The following is a 23,543-nucleotide window of genomic DNA, read 5'->3' as shown; positions in this document are numbered from 1 at the left end:
AATATCTATATATACATACCCATATAATATATAATTATAAAATAAGGTTTAAGAAAAAAGATTATCTAAGCCCCTTGAATATTCTATATTGATATATTTGTACAAAAAATCATAAGAACCAAAACACAAGCCTCCAAGTATTTTTTTGCATCGAAAGCGCGCGCACTTCAGTAATTGTTTGCAGTTGGATTTCGTGAAAGTGAACAATCTATTAAACTGAATACTGTGGTATTAAGGTAATTATTTTACTTAAATCTTAAAAGTGATGCACAAAATTACACATAGGCTGGTGTATAGCCTTCTTACTGATATTAACAATGTTTATTATACGTATATATTGATGTATTTGAAATATAAGTCGATGACCCGTACCGATTCCCGCCAAACGGAAACAAGTTTGAAATGTATGAGTTTACTTAGTAGAATTTAGAGGTTCTTCCTCATAGCTTTGGTGATTCACCGCTACTTCCAGCCCGAGTCTTCCTCTTGTAAGTCAATCTGTTCTGGTATGGAGGTTGAGCCTGCCCTGCAGTGAGCTGTGTACCAGGTACAGGAGGCTCGTCTGACTGTCAGATACTTGCATGGACTTACGTTCTTACGTAGTTGGAGTTTCTCGGCCGTATTCCGCCGCTTACACGGCGCTCATTATAGCCGCCCTCATACAAACTAACATTTGTATTCTTGGTTCATAGTATCATCCAGATCATAACAATCGGTAAACAAGTATGTCTTCAGTCTTTTCTTGAATATTTCAACATTTTCGGCCATCTTAAGGTTCAAAGGTAATTTGTTATAGTGTCTTGGAGCACAATGTGACAATTTTCAAAGGCTCTAAATCCAATTTCCAAATTATACCGTGGCTCATGTAATCTATGTGGCATTACGCTGTGTCTTAACTACATATCTGAGTCTATATGAAAGTCCTCAAGGAGATCACGTATATATTTGGGTCTACCAGAATTTAATGCCTGATAGGCCATCACACATATTTTATACACAAGTCTGGCCTTAATTGGTAACCAATGCAGGTCAATTAAAGTTGGTGTTATTCTCTCACGTGAAGATAACCCCTTAATTAACCTTGGGGCTCTATTCATGACAATTTGCACCTTTCTCAGTAGATAGTTAGGGAGGCCATAGTACAAACAATTACAATAGTCGAGTTTACTGATTACATAATTATGAACGAGCATTTTGGTAATATTCTTGTCAAGATACTTTCTTACAAAGGCTTTATTTCGTAAGTGATAGCCCACTGCTCTCACCATCTGATTTATCTGACACTTAACCCCTTCCATACGGTGCCGCACACGTAGGCGTCATGGACTTAGATCTCGGTGGCAGCAGCCAATGCCAGCTGCACGACGTGTCGTAATAATACTCGCATCCTAAAATCTAGTCACCGCTTATGTCGATCGTTCTCTCTTCACCCGTGAAATTTGATAACCATAGAAAATGCGATTACAAAAGAATTAGAAAGAATGTCATTATGGAGGGGCGACTACAATAAATATAATCAAGACGCCGATATGGCAGCCTCGCGAATACACTCGCTCCCCATGATGCCTACGTGTGCGGCACCGTATGGAAGGGGTTAAAACAGTCAGAGCTTGTGAAACAACGTCTTTTTTCTCTGTTGCTTTCTCATTTTGATTAGTAGCTTTTATAACCAATAAGTTTTTTTTCTTTACAACCTCTACCCAGGTATCGCCGCTTACCGCTACATCATCCGATTTGCCAAACGTACCGTCAGTAATTCCTCCTACCACTGCACTAACCTCGCTTAACTTATCCTTCACAACTGCTATTTCAGAGTCAATATAATCCCTCATTCCCTTGAATTCTTCATACATTGCTTCCTTAATAGACTTCAAATCTTGCCTCATTAATTTCAACAATCTATAGTCCCGTATACAGGGGTCACAAGTCCAGTTCACTTTTCCAATAAGTTCATCCTTCAACCCATGCATATTAACACATTTTCTATGAGTCCATGCATTACAAGTTAAACAACCCAATCCATTTCTCTTTCGGAACCGCATCATTACATACGTAACAATCTGTTTCACTTTCATCAACTGCCGCGGCCATCGTTACGGCACCGTGTCATGAGACCCCCGCGACACATCCGTCTCCAATGTCCACTCGAAGTCTTTGGACACCCAGTTATTACTTGAATATAACAACTGGGTATCCCCGATAAATTGTCCATTAATATATACGAACACTGATCTTTTCTAGACACGAATATCTATTGCACAGTAAATTGCCAAAAACTCGGGTAAAATAGTTGAGACCGCGTTGCACTTATCGGATCGACGGAGCTCGCCTTGCATGGACAAATTTCTGGAAGAGGGCCCTAATGAGCCTGTGACTCCTATGCTGCAGCCTCAGTACAATGTCTTTGGCTGCGTGTGGTGGTTTATTTTGGCTCGATAGTTATATCTTTGCTCTTGGTTTTTCCAATACCTGTCCAGTTTGGATTCAAAAAGTGTAATCGAGCTAACACTTACAATTGATCCTGGCAGATCATTCCATGTGTCAAACACTCGGGAAAAAGTATTTCCTGGTATTTAGCTGAGCTCTCGTTTTAAATATTTTTTGGAATTCCTCTACTGATGGTGTCTTCCCTCATCCTGAACAATCCCTCGGTGCATTCACTGTCATATATCCCACTCAATATCTTGTATGTTTAAATGAGTTCACCTTGGGATCTTCTATATGCCAGTGTAGGTAATTCTAATGTTCTCAGTCTTTCTTCATATGACATCACCTTTAGGCAGGGCACCAGCTTTGTGGCTGTGCTGAACGTTCTCCACTGCATCAATATCCTTCACCAGATGTGGACACCACACCTGGTTTGTGTACTCAATATGTGGTCTTACCAAAGATGTAAAAAGTATCTTGAATGTGTCCAAATCTAGATGTATAAAGGTCCTTTGTATGATTCCCACAATTTTGTTAGCCTTGTTAATTTTTTCAGCTGGATGGTCGGAGAATGCTAATTTATCATCAACTACCACTCCAATATCCTTCTCTGTGTTAGATCTCTCAATGTCCTCATACATCTTATATCCTGTGTCCTCAACATCAGTTTTCCCTATTCTCATATATTTACTTTTATTAGGGTGAAAGTTGAGAAGCCACTTCTGTGTCCAATTTTTGAGTTGTTCCAGGTCATCTTGTAGTTTATTACAATCCTCGTTTCCATTCAATACTTTATATATCTTGGTGTCATCAGCATAAAGAAATACGTGGCTTCCATTCTTTACCACATCAGGTAAGTCGTTGATGAACATTACAAAGAGCAGAGGACCCAGCACAGAGCCATGAGGGACTCCACTGTTTACGTTTTTCCATTCGGACGACTGGCCATTTACCATAAACCCTCTGCCTCCTGCCAGTGATGAAGCTCTGAATCCATTTTTAGTAACTTACCCTTTATATTGTAGCTGGATACTTTCTCAATTAGTCGCATATGTGGTACTCTGTCAAAAGCCTTCATGAAGTCTAGGTATACCACGTCCACAGCCAGTCCATTGTCGAGAGCTTCAGTCCATGTATCTAGTACCATTAATGAGTTGAAGCACTGTTGATCTCCAAGATATAAACCCAAACTGCTTATTACTAAAGAGCTTATTCTCTTTCATATGTTGTATGATTTCTTCCCTCAACAGTATCTCCATCACCTTACACAAAATGCTAGTTAGACTGACTGGCCTGTAGGTACCTGGGTCACCCTTACTCCCCTTCTTAAAGATGGCAGTAACATTAGCAATCTTCCAGTCGTCGGGTACCACACCTTCATTCAGCGAGCAAGTATAAAGTATATACAAAGGCTCCACAAGTTCTTCCCTCAATTCTTTAATTATCCTCGGATGTATACCATCTGGCCCAGGTGACTTGTTTGTGTTCATCCTCTGTAACACCTTAATTTTATCCTTAGTTATACAGATATTTTCCAATCTTGGGACTGCTCTTGGTGAAGCGAGTGGAGATTCCCCTTCAGGTTCCTCTACAAACACACTAGCAAGTCCCCAATTCGTGATTTCACTTTTGTCTTCGATGCCACATGCTTCCAGAAACAACTTGGGATTCTTTTTAACATTCTTAATTACTTCTTTCTCCTTGGCTTTGACTGCATTTCTGGTCTCTTTTCTAACTTGATTATTAAGTGTACTCTGATGAAGTTCTGGAAGAGGCTCACATCTGTGACTCCAGCTCGATAACCAGATTGCTGATATTCCCAGCATGTACGGTGGTAGTGGAGGTTATTTGTGCTCTATAGACTATAGTTAAATTTCTGTTCTTGGCTTTTCCTTATTTTATCTAGTCTTGATTCAGATTGTATTGACCACCCACTCTGTGACTCTGGCAAATCATTCCATGTATTTACTACCCGATTTGAAAAAGACATGTTTTTATATTTAGTCTTGCTCTCTCTTTAAAAATTGTCTAGATGTATCTTGAAGTTGCTCTCTCCAAAAATGTCTATATGTACATTGAACTTGACAGGGCAACTCTCGGTCTCTAACATCATACGTGTTTTGGAGTGTGTTGAAAATTCTGGGGCCGTTGTAAGTAAAACAGGAGGCCAAAAGTGTCCTAATTCTTTCTGAAGCAGATGTAGGTAGTATTTTTTTTTTTTTTTTTTTTTTTTGTGCACATCTATGCAATATAGTATTAGAAAATCAAATTTTAATTTTTGTAAATTATAATACATGAACATGTCATGTGTGATTTTCTTTGAGCAAAAAAAAAAAATACCCTGCTACAAGCAGATCTGCAAATGAATGAAGCTGTTAGGATATGGTTGAGACGCCATATTGTTGTCTGTCTGGTCTGGAATAATACAGACCTCTCATGCCTGCCCTGTGTAGTGGCAGGCTGTGGTAGGCTTATTTTGAGGCTCTTAACTTCCTGTCAACCAAATTATGTAAAAACTTGTAGATTTGAAAGGGTAAAGATACCACCAGGGAATATTATTAGATTTATTGCATAAGAATAAGTATTGAAAAATGAAGACAAATTATGCAATATAAATATACAGGTAAACGTCGACTTACGATGGCCGCGACTTACGATTGTTCGACTTTTCGATGACGACGACGACGATATGATAATTTAACCCCTTCCATACGGTGCCGCACACGTAGGCGTCATGAGGAGCAAGTGGATTCGCGACGCTGCCATATCGGCGTCTTGATTATATTTATTGTAGTCGCCCCTGTGTTTTTACATTCTCTCAAATGTGCCCTAAATCCCATTCTCTGTGGTTTTCAAAATTCGCGTGTGAAAGAGAGAACGATCGATATAAGCGGTGACTATATTTTATGATGCAAGTATTATTACGTCACGTCGTACGGCTGGCATTGGCTGCTGCCCGCGAGATTTAAGTGCCGTACTGAAAATACATATTATAGTGTTTGAATATGGTAAAAAGGATAAAAATAATTAAATAAACTACTGTACATGTTTAATAGGCTATATTCAGTATCTCTGGTGGTTAATATACAGGTAGGCTAGGTACAGTGACCACGGAACAGAGTGGGGATCGACTTACGATGAGATCGTCTTACGATGGCTCTATCGAAACCTAATGCCATCGTAAGTCGACGTTTACCTGTACTTATGAAGGTGAAACTAGGGAGATGTGGTTTTTTGTAAATGCATATGAGCCTGGTAGTGAGAAGAGTGTAGAGGAAAGGGAGGATTTTTGGGTAGACTTAAACGAGTGTGTAGAGGATTTAGGGAGAAATGTCATTGTGGTGGTATTGGGAGACCTTAATGCTAGGGTAGGAAATGAACCAGCAGGTGTGGTTGGAAGTGTGGAGTTCCAGGAGAAATCATAGTGGAGAGTTGATGATAGCAAATACAGTTTTTAGGAAGAAAGTCATGCATAAGTATACATGGGAGAGGGTGTAGAATGGAAGGGCGGTGGTTAGAGCATTAATGGACTATATAGTGGTATAGTAGGTAAGTTGAGTGTGGAGGATACATGGAGAAAGGAAAATGACAGAAGGTAGGGAGGTGCTTAAATTGAACTACTTAATGAGAAAAAAAGGAGTACAAGAAAGCTGAGAGAGGAGTGGAAGAGGAATGGTTCAAGGGGGAGTCACAAGGTGTGCAAAGGTGGTGTGTGGAACAAGGAAGGATAGTGAGTGGTGGGATGAGGAAGCAAAAGAAGGGTTGTAGAAGAGAAGAAATGAGCATTCACAGGTGGGTTACAAAATATAGGTACGCACCACTCCTCATGTGGCTCCACCATCGCGCATGTACTGTTTATATCACCATCTTTTGCGGCCCGTTGGAATTTGTTTGGCTTAGTTTGAATGCTCGGGACCGTTCAGTGCATGCGAATAATATTCAAATTGTTTTGCAAGTGTATGCCTATTTCTTTAAAAGCAAACAAATTTTTACAGATTTCAATGCAAAATTTGGATATTAACCTTGGCTAGTTAGTTTTTCAGAGTAAAAATCTAAAGGTAAGGCATCTGTATATAAATATTTTAATGTTATCTTTCTGTTTTTTCTCTTGGAAATGAAGCAATTTTAGATCGTTGGAATTTTGTACAATTGAGCCTAAATGTGATACATGTAGGTAGGTACGCACGAACTCGCATCAGCACCACCATCGTTGATATAATGCCTACACTGCCATCTATTTGCAACCCTTTCAAATGGGTATGTGTCAATTTGAATGCTTGAGTAGTTCAGCGCATGCGCAGAATTATCAAATTATCTTGCTGTTCTGCAATTGTATGCCCATTTATTCAAAAACAAAAACAAAAGAATAACAAATTTGGCTATTAGCCGTTGCGAATTAGTTCTTCAAGTAGAAATTTAAAAATAAGGCATATATGAATATCTTAATGTTCATATTTTTAGCCTATTTTTTCTCTAAACTGCGAAATTTTAAGATCGTTGGTAATGAGACAGCTGTGCCTAAATCGTCAACATGTAGGCATGTTCTCCGATACTTAGTCGTGTTTGGCACATGACCTGTCGGAGATACTACGCGTAGTAGTTGTAGTATGAATTATGGTATGAATTTTAAGATGGACAGGTTATGCTATACCCATTACATAGCAGACTATGGCTATGATAGCAAGTATATGACTAGTGGCTAGACTTAAATTTTCCTCTTGGTAAATATGAGCTGTTGAAATAAGGCTGTTTATTCAGATTGTCGTGATTGTAGATAACATGATTAAGCAAAATAACTCCTGTGAAAGTAAAAATACTTAATTAATTTTTCTATTTCAGTAAATTGGTGTAAAAAATAATTTACCGATTTCAACATAAATTTAAGTTAGCTCTCAGGATAATTGCATTACTGACTGGTTAGTGTACTGAGAGGCAATCTAAGGGTAAGGGCTAAAGCACCTATATATGCAGTTTTTAATGTGATCATAGAGTTCTAGCTGTGTATACATTACATTGATTGAACCTGTTGCATGATTGGTGTTAGTAAGAATAGTCCAAATGGAAGGTCCTACATTGTTTTTGACATGCTCAGGTGATTTGTTGACCCGTAAAACCTCCAAATGCCAAGTTGTATGTCAATTGGGCCAGGGGTTTGGGTTTTATGAATGGTTGTATCTAAATTGACTGCACTGAATGGCCTACCGGCTCCGGTGCTTGGCCTTCAAGCCAAAAATTCCATAAATCAGTTGATCTCTAAATTGACAATAGTCATGGCATCATGATAGGTGTTTGTAAGAATAGTATAAAAGGAAGGTCCTGCATTGTTTTTGATGTGCTCAGATGATTTGTTGACCCATAAAACCTTCACATACCAAGTTGTATGTCAATTTGGCCAAGGGTTTGGATTTTATGGATGATTATCTCTAAATTGACAATAGTTGCCATGGCAACATGATAGGTGTTAGGAAGAATAGTATAAAAGGAAGGTCCTGCATTGTTTAGACATACCCAGATGATTTATTGACCTTCACATGCCAAGTTGCATGTCGGTTGGGCCAGGGGTTTGTATTGCACTGATGATCATCTCTAAATTGACATCATAATAGTTGCCATGAAAAGGCAAATTTGATATGATAGAGATGTTCCACAATGTTTTTGACATGCTCAGGTAATTTGTTGACCCATAAAGCCCAAGTATTCCAAATTTTGATAAAATTGTACTAGTGGTTTGGAGTTTGTATTTCTTTACCAAAATCTTTACAAATTACCACCCTTAATTCAAACCTTTTTTATGGTAAAGTCTAGCCAAAAATTTGGGATAAAAAAATAATTAGAAAAAAATCATATATCCCTTATTTTTCAAGTTATTTAAAAATAAAAAGTATTTTGTTTCTATGAAATTGTCTTTCATATGCAACAAGAATTTAAGGGATAAAGTTTTTACTTTTGTGCCCATATCTACAAAATAGGATGAGAAAATCATGAGAAGTACAAAGAGAAGAGAAGTAAAGCATAAGGTAAAGAGGAGAGCAAATGTGAAATGGAGTAAGAGTATGACAACATTTTGAAAGTAATAGAAATTTATTTTGGTAAGAAATTAAGAGGAAGAGAAGGTGAATTGTGTAAAGAAGAAAAAGTAAAAGGTGCAGATGGAGAGATGATAATGGAAGAGAAGGTAGTAAAAAGAAGATGGACAATTTTAGGGAGTTGCTAAATGTGAAGGAGGATAGGGAGGGAAAGGCAGTTGCAGTGGTAAATGCTAAGAAAATTATAGTGATGTGTGAGGAGAAATGAGGAAAGATTATGTGAAAACAGTTGTTAAGATGATGAGAGCAGGTAAGTCACCTGGGTTGGATGGGTGTCATGCAGAATGTCAAAAAATGAGGTACAGTGATGGTGGACTGACTGGTGAGATTACTTAATGTTTAAGAGATGTAGAGTGCCGGAGGACTGTAGGAGTGCCTGTATAGTTCCACTTTACAAGGGAAATGGGGACAAGTGTGAGTGTAGTAGTTTCAGAGGGATCAGTTTCGGTGTAATTGGGAAGGCTTATGGGAGGGTCTAGATTGAGCAGATTAGAAGAGGAAGAGAGGGAGTAATTAATGAGGAACAATGTGGGGTTTAGCCAGGTAGGGGGCTCTGTGGATCAGATTTACATGGCAAGACAGATATGTGACAGTACTTTAGGAATAGGTGAGGGGTTTTTGGATTTGGAAAAGGCTTATGGCAGACAGGAAGACACTTGGAAGTAATGCAGATATATGGGATAGAAGGAAAGCTTTTAAGAGTATTCAAGATTTTTGACGAGAGTAGCAGAGCTTGTTTTAGAGAGAGTGAGTGGTTTGAGGTGGGACCGCCAGGGATCTGTTGTGTTGCCTTGGCTGTTCAATTTATACATGGGTGGGGTGGTGCAAGAGGGAAATACAAGGTTAATGGATCAAGGATTGGAGATGGTTTAAAAAATGGGAGATAAGCCAGTTGCTGTGTGCTGAACACTGCACTTGTGGCAGGATCAGATGAGGGACTGAGGAAATTAGTTACAGTTTGGGGAGGTGTGGGAAAAAAAGGGGGTGGTATTCTTCCAATTTAATTTTTTTTTTTTTTTTTCTCCTGACAGTGATCTTGATTTTTTGTCATTAATTCCCTATTGTAATAAATGATCCTGTTAAAAAAGAAATTGTGATCAAATAATTTTTGGTTGATGTGAAGTTTTGGGCAGTTTGTATGTAGGCTGTACCTGTGTAAGCAGTTTATTTTGTGCTGGCCCACAAGTGATTCATTTTGTACTGTATAGCATTGCGTGGTGTGGTGCACACGTGTATGTATAGCAAGGTGATGACTGGGGTAGATTTGATTTTGGCCAAATTATATCGACAGCAGCATCAACAGAACAGCTTACATGCATTTGTTTACTTGCAATTCAGCCTAGGCCCGTGGCCCCCTGGACCCCCGGCCAATGTAGATTTTTTATGTCATGCCTGAAAGAAGGAGGCTGAAGATAAATGTGGGTAAAAGTAAGGTGATGAGATGTACAAGGGGTAAGTAGCAGCTGACTGGAAGCGAGTATTAAAGAAGAGAGATTGGAGGAAATGGATAGTTTTATATACTTAGGTGCGGATGTGATGGGAAAGGGAGGAGTGGAGGCGGAGGTTGGGAGAAGCAAGTAAATGCCTTGGGGGATTAAAAAGTGTAATGAGAAATGGACATTTGGGAATGTATGTATGAGGAGATTGTATGAAGAAGTGATTGACAACAGCACTGTTCAGGGCAGAAACATGGAACATAATAGAGGAGGGGTTTGAATGTGTTTGAGATGAGGTGCCTGAGAAGTATGATAGAGGTTACTAGGCTGGATAGAGCGGAAAGTGAGGAGGGGAACAGGGGTGGTATGGGACTTGGGAGATAGGGTTGATGAAAGAGTATTGGGATGGTTTGGACACATGGAAAGAACGAGTGTAGAAAAATTAATAAGAGGTGTGGAAAGCAGAGGTAGAAGGAGTGAATATGAGGGGGTGGATGGGTGTGGAATTTGTGGGGATGAAATGGGTGTTTTTTTTGGGGTATCCCTTATAAGGGGGAAAAACCTTTTGTATATGTGTGTATGAAATAGTGTAGATTGATCCATGGCATGTATCATTATCATTTGTGAGCATTTGTCACATGTTTGGGCTATGGGGAATATATTTTTTCTCTGGTGGTTATATCATACTTGAGCCATGGGGAATCTATTTTTTGTAACTGAAAAATAAGGACTATTATTTACTGACAGTTACTGTCAACTGATATTGTTTTTAGTTAATGACATAAATGGTTTTATATCTGCAAGTTTGAAAGCATGTGGCCATGTCGATATTGAAATGTTAAGATTTCTGATATGATATGCTCACACCCATAATGGAAATAGTGACAAATGCTCACAAATGTTATTGATCTATGGGTCATGAAGTTACTTTTGCATGCAATCTACACTTTATACTGCATGCCAAGGTATACTATATAATTTACCTTCATTCTAATTATTCTTATGCAATAAATTAACATTCTGTGGTGGTATCCACACAAGTTATGTGTGGATCATGTTGGCTATGTAGATAACATATGAAACTATATATTTAGATAATTCCTGTCTTCCTTCTCAATATTCATTCTTAAGCAGTAAATTTATTAATATTCACAAAATGGAGCAGAAAAGACCAGAGGTCGGATATGACACCGATGTGCAGTTTGGAGCATAATTTGACCAACGTTTACATTGACCATGTCTTACAAATATGTGAGTTTTCATATCATGTGATAGACAAGAACTTAAGGTTTTAGCCTCAATAAACCGACCACGGCTACGACGTCACCGACAGGGCTGACATGAGATATTTCAAAGATCGATTTTTTATGGAATGGTTGCGTTACGTTTGGAGCTATTGGGCGAGGTAAATTTCATGTTATATACAAATGTTTGCGTAATTCTAGAATTTTACCCTAGTGCGGTAATCATTCCATAATAATAGATCTTCGAAATAAAAGAATAAACAAGTGGTGTGCATACAAGATGAAAATAAAATATAATGAGAGGAGCATTTAAGTTAATATATTGACGGTAGAAGTATATTCGAGCGATATGTTTGCAACTAGGCTGATTGTAGAAATATTTATGAACCATATTAATTAATGGAGGAAATAAGTCCTGTAAAAGATTCATTGCGGACAACTCGACAGTTTGCCGAATGCTTCTAAATATTTTTCCTACAGCTCGTACCGTTACTCGCCAATAGGTCACGCGCGAGCATCGACAGTATGCGTGAAGATCGCGCTCGAGTAGATCATGAATATATACTGAAGTATGTGTGTATGCAGCATAAACTTCGCGAAGAGCACGAGCGCTATTACGCTAATAGGTAAGCGCGTATGAGCTGGGAGTAGTGTATGTATATATATATATATATATAAGCATTGGTGAGGCTAACATCATTACTTCTCGTCAATCCAATTGTATGAAAATTTGGATTTGAAGGACAAATGTTCAATGTAAATATTGGTCAATTAACGCTTCAAACTGGAAGGGCCGACATTTCAAAAAGAGTGGTTACGGTAAATTTCCAGCCACGCAAATAGGTATATTTAACATAACATATAATTTACCTTGTCCCAACGAACTTCGTCAGTCAAATGGTATGAAAAATTACGTATGGGGAAATGTATAATGTAAACATGGTCGAATATTGCTTCAAACTGCATATTTGTTTCATATCCTACCTCTGATCAGTTTTTGGTAATTTAAATAAATTCATTGCGTGAAAATGAAGATAGAAATTATATAAATATAATGTATATTAGTATGCGATCTACATGACCAACGTGATCTAAGTATAATTTTCGTGGATACAGCTGAATGACATTTATTGCATGGAATAAATATTGAAAATAAAGACATATACAACACTATGCTATGCAATATCAAGTGTAGATCGCATGTCAAAGTAACTTCGTGACGTGGATTGCTAACTTTGTGAGCATTTTATGTGGAACTTCTGTTGATATCACCAACAACTATCTATCTAAAATACTTGACGTCTCGAAGCTCGCGTCGAGCTCCGAACTGTCGGTAGTGTAGCACATCTTGATTATTTCGATATTGATGTGGACAAATGCTTTAAAAATCGGTACAACCGAAAACCAATGAAAATTATGAACAAAATTGCCAAGTCCCCGAGAATCATAAATTACCTGCTAAGATTAAAGTTTCGGTTACACGTAACTTCTGCAATTAGGCAAATGAAACATTAGTGAAAATAAGATCGGAAATGTATAGCCCCGAGGACGTTATGCTCGTTTGAAGGTGAGGAGATTTCGGTCTGAGGATATATTAACTGGATAGCGGCAAATTGGCCTATGCAAGACACGAACTCCGTGGCGGTGTTATTGTAGGATAGAATGGGAAAAACACCACTCGCTGCGGGACGCTACTCTCAGCCAATCAGCGCGCTGCGCAACATGTCCCGTCGCTATGGTAACGTAGGTATGCGAGTTGTGCCAATATCTTTGTTTACGTCGCCCTGTTAATTAACGGATAGAATAGTATGTACTCACGTCGTATATTGATTACACTGGCCTGCGTTTAATTTTTTTTTTTTTTTTTTTTTTCCAAAGGTCGGTTTTTCAAGTGATTTACAGGTTTTTTGGTGCGCTGAATCAAAAAATGCCATCCGTTTCCTTGGATCAGGTCTAATTTTTGAGATATGAGAAGTGCGACTTTTGGGCCTTGTATAGTACTAAGTATAAGGAAAACGAGGCTGCAGGTATAGCCTATTCTTTTTTCTTTTTTTTTCCATAAAAATTATACTGTAGCATCCCGAAACTGATACTGAAACCTAATGATCATGATGTTTTTGTTTACTTTCAGGAAACTGAAACTTAAACTGCATTGACAACACTGAAACTGAAAATGGTTTAGAAAAGTGTGATCTCCAATCAATGTGACTGATTTTATAAGAATCTGTGCTTCTTGTGTTTCTATTTTGGACACGTATCTTAGATTGACAGAAAATGGAACGCAAATGCACAAATCATCCTGATAGGTTCTGCTACATATGTGGTAATGTGATTCTTCCTCATCGACTAGCAAATATAACTGATTTTGTGAAGAAGGCATATCATGCTTACTTTGGTGTTAAGCTTGGGGACCAGGACAAGCCATTTGCACCCCATGTTAGCTGCAAAACATGTGTCGAGAACTTGTGTGATTGGAGAAATAAAAAAAGGAAGAGTATGCCATTCGCTGTTCCAATGGTTTGGAGAGAGGGTAAAGATCATGTGTCGGACTGCTATTTCTGCATGACTAATCTTAAAGGAGTCAACCGCAAGAACAATCATTGTATTCAGTATCCTAATGTTCTGTCTGCCATACGACCAGTCCCTCATGGTCCAGGCCTGCCCGTTCCCGAGCCAGATGTTGCAATGGAATCTAGCTCTGAATCGGAATCTGATAACGCACTAGACAGGGCAGAGGGTGGAGAATACATGCCAGATGAGAATGACCAGCCAGTGCCTCTAACACAAGCAGATCTCAATGACCTGACATGGGATCTAAACCTATCAAAGGAATCAGCACAGCTTCTGGGTTCTTGTCTTCATGAGAAAAATTTGCTAGCACCTGAGACAAAATTCTTTTGGTACCAAGAGCGTGAAAGAGAATTTAGACAGTTCTTCACAACCCAGAAGGACTCGTCATTAATTTACTGCAACAACATTGCTGGTTTGATTCAATCAATGGGGCTGGACTATGTTGCTACTGAATGGAGACTGTTCATCGACTCTTCCAGCAGAAGTCTCAAGGCAGTCCTCCTTCACAACGGAAATAAATACTCTTCAATTCCAATTGGTCATTCGGTGCAAATGAAAGAAACTCATGACAACATGGATCAGCTACTGTCTGCTCTGAAATAGAATGACCATGGTTGGTTGATCTGTGGAGATCTTAAGGTAGTTGGATTGGTTTTGGGACTACAGGGTGGGTACACAAAGTATCCATGCTTTTTGTGTTTGTGGGATAGTCGGGCTGATGATCAACATTTTGTCAGACAAGAATGGCCACCACGACAACGTTTGGAACCTGGTTCACACAATGTTCAGGCTCGTTCTCTTGTTGAACCAAACAAGGTCTTACTCCCACCTTTACATATCAAACTGGGACTGATGAAGAACTTTGTGAAGGCAATGGACAAGGACGGCATGGGATTTACTTTTCTTCAGCAGAAGTTTCCTCGGATCAGTCTGGAAAAGCTTAAGGCTGGCATCTTTGATGGGCCTCAGATAAGGGAACTTATGAAGGACTCAATGTTTGACTATGCACTGAATGCAGCTGAGCTGTCCGTTTGGTGGTCGCTTAAGTCAGTGATAAGAAACTTTCTAGGAAATAACCGAAGTGCAGAATACGAGAAAGAAGTCGATGAGCTCTTGAACAGCTATCAAAAATTAGGGGCTCACATGTCAGTTAAAATGCACTTTCTACGGTCCCACTTAGACTATTTCCCTCAGAACTGTGGTGACTTCAGTGAGGAACAGGGAGAACGTTTCCACCAGGATATTCGTGTCATGGAAGAACGCTACCAAGGCCGGTGGGATGTGAACTTTCTTGCGGACTACTGTTGGTGTTTGAAACGAGACGTGGTGGCTGCCCAACACAGGAGAAAGTCACTGAAAAGGCCCTTCATCCATGATTAGATTTTCTGTAATATATCCTCTTTATCTTCTGAACTATGCAAGAAAAAATTATTTCTTTTGTCAAGAATTTTTTTCCAAAATTAAAGGGAATAAATAGCACTAAATGGCGTTTTTAATTATTTTTACCGCCTCGTATCTCAAAAACGTGACCTGATTGAACAAAATGAATGTGATTTTTAGATTCTGCATAGCAAATTACCCTAGAATCAGTTATCAGATGCTTTACCTTTGAAACTTCGCAGGCCAGTGTTATTATTCAGTTACTGATAAAGTTGTGATGTTCTATTATATTGCATCAGTGTTAGAAAGTGAAGATTGTGCTCGGGATTGTGGACCAGTGATAGAAATAGGACATTTCTATTGTTGTGCTTGTGACAAGCTAAACCGAGATGGCTAGATGCCTTGGAAACAAGGGACCTAGAGTACAATGACTGGGATGAAGTGATTGACGGCACTGACTTTGATAAAGATTGTTATCCTGGTAAAGACAATGGTAGTGATAGTGACACTGATGTAATAAGGAAAAATGAAGACTGAAAAGCGTGGTGACAATAATAGTGGTGATGGTTGTGGGGCTGATGGTGATGATGCTGATATGTTGAGTAGTAGTCGTGGTGGGGCTGGGGGTGATGATGTCGATGTTGCTGGACCTAGCATTGTCAGGAGACAAGGGAGAAAGAAAACCAGGCGAGTGAGTGAGTGGGGGCTTACTAAGGCAAAAATAGCCAGAAATTTAGGGCAGCAATACATTAGTTATAAGACCAAGAAAGTGGTGCCAGCGAGGACGATAGGACCACCATGTAGTGATGGTTGTTTCACGAAGATAGGACTTGAGAAAATAAAGGAAATTTTTAATGATTTCTGGGCCCTGGGTGATGTTAACCATAGTAACAGCTACCTTCTTGGCTGTATGAGAGTGGAAAAGTATAAGAGAAAGTATACAAAAAAGGAAACTTCACAGAAAAGTGTTAAACTTGACTTCTATGTGACAAATTCTAATAAGGAGTTTAAGGTGTGTCGTAATGGTTTTATGAGTATCCATGGTATTGGCATAAAGAAGATGAAGTTGATGGTTGAGAAAAAGAAAATGGCAATAAAAAATGACACTGGGACCATTGAACTTGATCAGCGAGAGAAGCAGCCATCAGGAAAAAAGATAGTTGGTCCACCTATTGACTGTGTACATGAGTACATACGCAAGCTGCCTGTAGTTACTAGTCACTACACTAGGGCAAAGTCTGAGAATAGGCTGTACTTGGCTTCAGGTGGTTCTATACCACAGGTATATCAAGACTATAAGAGATTCATGGAGGCCAGCCACCCCCAAGTGTCCATTATTTCAGAGTCAAAATTTCGGGAAGTGTTTACTACAATGTATAACATTAGTTTTGCCCTACCAAAAGTTGGCCTCTGCAATACCTGTGAATGGCTGCCATTGAAGATTGAGGGTCTAACTGCAACAGGTCATGATGCCTCTCACCTGGAAGCTGAATCAGCCCAAATAGCCCAGAATCTCAGCAACCAAGTTAGAGATACTGCTGGCAGTGAAAATAGCAGAGATATCTCCACTGATAACGATCATCATTGTGGTAAAGGCAGTTATAGTGATAGTGACACTGATGTTATAATAAGGAAATTTAAAAAGATTAAGAGTGAAAAGTGTAGTGATTATGGCGATAATGTGCAAAGTATTGATGATGGTGGTGTGATGAGTTGGGGTGGGGCTGGTGGTGATGTTGCTGGACCTAGTTTGGCCAGGGAACAAAGGAGAAGGAAGACAAGGCAAATAAGTGAGCTTACTAAGGCAAAAACAGCCAGAAATTTAGGGCAGCAATATATTAGTTATAAGACCAAGAAAATTATGCCAGCAAGGAAGATAGGGCCACCATGCCATGATGGGTGTTTCACAAAAATAGGACTTGAGAAGATAGAGAAAATTTTTAATGATTTCTGGGCCCTGGGTGATGTTAACCATAGTAACAGCTACCTTGTTGGCTGTATGAGAGTGGAAAAGTACAAGGGAAAGTATACAAAAAAAGAAAATTCGCAGAAAAGTATTAATTTTGGCTTCTATGTGACAAATTCTAATAAAGAGTTTAAGGTGTGTCGTAATGGTTTTATGAGTATTCATGGTATTGGCATAAAGAAGATGAAGTTGATGGTTGAGAAAAAGAAAATGGCATTAAAAAATGGCACTGGGACCATTGAACTTGATCAGCGAGGGAAGCAGCCATCAGGAAAAAAGATAGTTGGTCCACCTATTGACTGTGTACATGAGTACATACGCAAGCTGCCTGTAGTTACTAGTCACTACACTAGGGCAAAGTCTGAGAATAGGCTGTACTTGGCTTCAGGTGGTTCTATACCACAGGTATATCAAGACTATAAGAGATTCATGGAGGCCAGCCACCCCCAAGTGTCCATTGTTTCAGAGTCAAAATTTCGGGAAGTGTTTACTACAATGTATAACATTAGCTTTGTCCCACCAAAAGTTGGCCTCTGCAATACTTGTGAACGGCTTCCATTGAAGATTGAGGGTCTAACTGCAACAGGTCATGATGCCTCTCGCCTGGAAGCTGAACTTTAAGCTCACAAGGAGTCAGACCGTATAACCCAGAATCTCCTCAGTAACCAAGTTAGGGATACAGCTGGCGATAAAAATATCAAGGTTATCTCCACTGAAATCCAGCAAACATTGCCAGTGCCAAAGCTACCTGTGAATGTAGCTTATTATAAGCGGAAGCTCTGGCTTTATAACTTCTGCATTTACGACATAACAAAAAACAAGCCATACATGTTTCTGTGGAATGAAATGGTCGCTGGATGTGGCCCAAATGAAACTGGGAGCTGCCTCATCAAGTGGCTTGAAATGGTTCGAGAGGAAGGGGGGGGAGACTTTACAACCCTTCGAATTTTCGCAGACAACTGTGCTGCCCAGAATAAAAATATCTACTTGATCTTGGCAATGCTGCAGCAGGTTCAGCAAAAGCGGCTTGCCAGGGTGGAGTTTGTTTACCTGGTTAGTGGCCACACCAACCTACCATGTGATGGGGCCTTTAGAGCCCTTGAAAAGTACTTGAAGTCCTTCAGCTACATCTGCAGTGTTCCCCGTTATGTTGAATTAATAGGAGAGGCACGCAACAGCAATAAGTACAATGTTGTTAATGGTCTACAGTGACTTGAAGGATGGTAAGGTCCTTGAAAAGGCCATAACCATCACACCTACTGGTCTGTCACGAGCACGGGTGTTTGTCATAAAGTTTACCAGCAAGACTGGCTTCTACATGAAAAATACCTATGACCTCAATCAACATGACTCTGAGGCTGACTTTGTGTCATTGTTGAAGGAGAGGAAGTCCACTGGAAACAGGCATGGCCAGCTAAAGGAAGTGGTACTGCAGGACATCATCCTACCTGTCAAGTACCCTCATGGTAGAGTGCTTAAGCCTGCAAAAACGGTGGATCTGGATTTCCTGATTCCATTCTATCACCGGGAGATTGACAAGGTGTGGATGAGAGGAATGGTTGAGAGGCAGAGGACTCTCAGTACCATTCTGAGTCTAGATGAGGAGGATAACTTAGATATAAACCTGACTGAGGACCTTGACAACCCTGATAACCATGTCTGGGCTGACACATCTGTCTATCCTGTTAGTGCATAGCATGAAAGTCCTACCTTCTCTCACCTTTATGTTGAAGACTGGTATGGAATAGGACTGTGGTTCAGGAAAAACATAACTGGAACTTTGGAGGATTTGGGGTAAGCATTCAATTATTGCTTTCTTTAAAGTGATCTTTCCTATCTATGTATGTGTGTATTTACCTAGTTGTATTTTTAAATTCGTGTATTATTTTTGCACACACCACATTTTCATCTAACTTGTTCCAAATGTCTATTACCCTGTAGGGAAAGCTGTTCTTTTTCAAGTCTCTTCTATGACTGTCTTTCTTGATTTTCTTTCCGTGTCCTCTTGTGTATCTACTATCCCATTTTATTAGATCCTCTCTATCAATAGTTTCTATGCCTTTCATGATTCTATAAATAGTTATCAAGTCTCCTCTCTCTCTTCTTTGCTCTAATGTCTGTAGCTCAAGTTTTGCTAGTCTCTCCTCGTATGATAGTTCTGAGAGTGTTGGTGCCAATTTCGTAATTGCTCTTGTATTCTTTCAAGTTCTGCTGTACTTTTTTGTACTTGGTGACCATGTCGTCGTTGCATACTCTAATATTATCACCACTCATTTTTCTTTCATGCAAGAAGTCTTCCATCCACTTAAGCAGTTTGCCCTGTATTCCTACTGTGCGTATTTACCTGTGTGTGTGTGTATTTATTCATTCTCTCCCTCCCCATAAAGTTTGCCTTTATTATCATTATTCTGTAACATTGTTCATGACTAAACACTTATAATAAAATGACAGATATTAAATTATTGCATTATCTAAAGTTGTTTTTCCTATCCATGTTTTTTCCATTATTAGTAATTTTTTCCTGTTTGTCTTTATTGCATTATTCCATAAAAAGTTTCACAACTACACACTAATATAATAAAGCATATACATATTCATTTTGTATAGAATACTTTACCAAAAAAAAAAATGTAAGAATTTGTCATGACTAGTTATCACTAGTCATTAATACTGGTGGCTAGTGAACACTAGTAAAAAAAAATGGTTAGTGGCCCCACAATTATGATGATAATAGAAAAAATATGGTAAAAACTAGATATCAATACTGACCACTAGTGAGCACCAGTTTGTCATGATCTGGTGTGTTTTTGGTTAACTGTGCTATGTCTAACCATGACTTGAAGAAATCCTATCAGTCCTCAAACAGAGTGCTATTTCCTCTTCATAATGATCGATTTCTTCTCATTCTGGGCAAATAAAATGTGATGTACAAAAATATTAAAAAATACATACATAATGATATAAGTAGACTTGAATGATAATATTACAGTGGTTGAGAACAAGGGTGCACAAGAGAGAACGAGCATGCAACCCTCTTTATATACATGGCACTTGCATGAGCTAGGCATAGGTGCCAAGAATCCTAAAACTATAATCCTAATCTATTTTCATATTTACCAGCCTATGCACATTAGTCACGTATCTTTATTATGTGTGAAGGTTTACAAATAATCATTAATTATTTAAGTTCCGCATGATACTCCACTTATATTTGCCAATGTGCTACTTCCCTGTGTCATCTTCATCCAGGACCTCTGACCCTGGATAGCATTGTGGCCCTATTTGTGTGTGTTCATCTGACTCAACTGTGCATCATTTTCTCATTTTGACGATCTGTGACTAAATTTTATATTTTAGTTCTACAGTCCTACATCTTATTTGATATTAGTTATATCTTAAGCTAAGACCAATTTCATATGAAATATATCATGACCCACAAGACCTCAAGCAAGAGCACTTATAGCATTATATAACTCTTGTGGATGCATGGACAAGCATTACCTAACACATCTTATTTAAGCTGCTACATGACAAATGATAGGTAATGGTCCCTCAGTAATAATAATGATAGTAATTAGAAAGTAAATACATACCGTGGTAATACCCTAGATCAAAGAACTGATGCCCCACACCTTTCATTTTCATATATTGGAGTTGGTTGATGACAGAGTTTGACACAGCTCATCTTGAAGTTGGACCATAAAGGACTGGAATCTCCTCTCCTCTCTCTCTCTCTCTCTCTCTCTCTCTCTCTCTCCTCTCTCTCCTCTCCTCTCTGTCTCTCTCTCTCTCCCTCTCTCTCTCTCTCTCTCTCTCTCTCTCTCTCCTCTCTCTCTCTCTCTCTCTCTCTCTCTCTCTCTCTCTCTCTCTCTCTCTCTCTCTCTCTCTCTCTCTCTCTCTCTCTCTCTCTCTCTCTCCAGGTAGTTATTCAGCCTCCATTTGAATGCCTCTGTGCTGACCCCAGTTATGCCTCTGATCACACAAATCAGGCTATTAGATAGCTGCAGACCAGCATGGTGGAAACTTTACGCATGAATTGTTCTCATGCCCTGGGAATATCCCCTTGGTGTCTTCCTCTTCCTTCACCTCCCAAGCCTAGAGTGACTTTTGGGGTGTGATATTACTTATTGGGTTTGGAACCATTCCCTTGCAGTGGCATAGCTACAGGTACAGTTTACAATGACAGATAATACAGATCTTTTGGCTCAGGCAATCTGTGACAAAGTCAATCATGTGCAAGGCATGAGCCAATCAGGAATGAATAATGCTGGGTCAGCTTGCCATTATCAGTTGCCTACCTGGCTGGTGAGGTTGACACGCTTCCTGGTCTGACCATGTGATGTTATCAGCAGGCTCATATACTCTGTGACTAATTACTTGACCTCACATAGATGACAGGAACCCCACCCTCTAGGATCTTCCAGGAATTGATTATCATATATTGTTCATGCCTTGTTTAAAGCTACTAGATGTGGTGCCGTAACTTCTAGTATTTCATGTAATCCCAGGTCAATCTCCTGGTGAAGAATCTGTGCATGTGTTCCACCTCTTTATCTCCCTAATTTTTGCTCTTGTACTCAATTTTAGAGACCATAATTGCTATTCATAGGGGCAGCAAGTGCTCTGGCCTCTGTCACAAAGTTCTAAGGATCCATCCACTCACCTGTGATGCTATTCTTGTGATGTGTCTGAAGTGTGGATCAAATTTGCAGTTGTTACTCAGCCACACACCCAGGTCTTTAACCTCTTCACTCCGGGGCCCATCACATGTCTGGCAGCATTAGCTGCCCGACATGCGATGTTGCGTCATAATAATCGCATTATGAAAAATAAAGTCAGTGCTCAATCGTTTGTTCTCTTTCACCTGTGAAATTTGATAACCATAGAAAATATGATGAAGCCAGTTTAGAGAGAATGGAGGTTACGTAGGTACGACTACAATGAATATCATCAAGACGCCGACGTCGGCATCATCACGTACCCACTTGCTCCTCATGACGCCTACGTAGGCGTCACCGTATGGAAGTGGTTAACTGTCTCACTAGTATTTATTTCTTCATATTTCTTCTTTTCTTTCCTTTATGTGTGTACAGGTAAACGTCGACTTACGATGGCATTAGGTTTCGATAGAGCCATCGTAAGACGATTTCATCGCAAGTCGACCCCCAATTTGTGTATCACTGTTCCGTGGTCACTGTACCTAGCCTACCTGTATATTAACCACCAGAGATACTGAATATAGCCTATTAAACATGTACAGTAGTTTATTTAATTATTTTTATCCTTTTTACCATATTCAAACACTATAATATATATTTTCAGTACGGGACTTAAATCTCGCGGGCAGCAGCCAATGCCAGCCGTACGACGTGACGTAATAATACTCGCATCATAAAATATAGTCACCGCTTATATCGATCGTTCTCTCTTTCACCCGCGAATTTTGAAAACCACAGAGAATGGGATTCAGGCACATTTGAGAGAATGTAAAAACACAGGGGCGACTACAATAAATATAATCAAGACGCCGATATGGCAGCGTTGCGAATCCACTTGCTCCTCATGACGCCTACGTGTGCGGCACCGTATGGAAGGGGTTAAATTATCATATCGTCGTCGTCGTCATCGTAAAGTCGAACAATCGTAAGTCGCGGCCATCGTAAGTCGACGTTTACCTGTATATATATATATATATATATATAGCGTTTCAGATGGTCATCTGGCCAGTACTTCATCAGTTCAAACTTCTTGCTGTTGAATTTCATGTTTTTATTTGACCATCTTAGTATTTCATCTAGGTCACTTTGCAGTCCCTGGGAGTCCTTGTCACTGGTTATACTCCTTGAGGTCTTGGTCTCATCAGTAAATTAGTAAACTCAGGATGGTTTCACATGTAGCTTATGAATCCCATCATGATCAAGAACAATAGTGGTCCCAGTACAGAGCCTTGTGATACTCCACTGGTGAATGCCAAGCCCTTATTTAATGCCAGGCCCTTTTCACCACTATGTTTGCCTCCTGTCTATTAGGAAGTTGTACAGTCACATACCAAGTTTGCCTTTAATGCTGATATTTTCAGCTTTGTGTAGTACCACTCCATGGTCCACCTTGTCAAATGCTTTTTTTGAAGTTGAGGTAAATCACGTCGACAGTGTTCCCCATGCTCACCTCTTTCAGAATTTTTGAATAATGGTCCAGGAGTTGTGAAAGGCAGGATCTTCCTTTCGGTAACCCATGTTTTCCATCATTGAATTGCCTAATTTTCTCTAGATGTTTCATTATTACCTTCTTAAGCACTAATGTTTTTGGGGTCTATATTGCATATTTTCACCTGTCATGGCCAGTCCTAGAATGTAACCCCTGCAATAAATGGAGGATTGCTGTATACTGGTGAGGCATGTATTAGGAGTAAAGCAGTATGTAGAACATATCT

General features: G+C 39.4%; 1 protein-coding gene across 7 annotated transcripts in view; it reads left to right on the top strand.

The window, feature by feature from the left end:
- Positions 1–149: 149 nt before the first annotated feature.
- Positions 150–23,543, top strand: part of eco (Establishment of cohesion) — a 55,935-nt gene continuing 32,541 nt past the window's right edge. For 2 of the 7 annotated variants that reach the window (XM_076183526.1, XM_076183519.1), the window contains exon 1: positions 150–236. The gene's annotated coding sequence lies outside the window, so the exon portion shown is untranslated. Of the gene's footprint in view, positions 237–464; positions 548–692; positions 716–12,835; positions 12,941–13,083; positions 13,221–18,767; positions 18,905–23,543 lie in introns of those variants that run through there. The other 5 variants (XM_076183521.1, XM_076183525.1, XM_076183522.1 and 2 more) reach the window with 5 other exon arrangements.

The sequence above is a fragment of the Oratosquilla oratoria genome, chromosome 4, assembly GCF_046742065.1.
Source record: "Oratosquilla oratoria isolate Oo_2021 chromosome 4, ASM4674206v1, whole genome shotgun sequence".
NCBI lineage: Eukaryota > Metazoa > Arthropoda > Malacostraca > Stomatopoda > Squillidae > Oratosquilla > Oratosquilla oratoria.
Note: the sequence above shows the minus strand (reverse complement) of the source record. Positions and strands in the feature narration are given on the sequence as shown.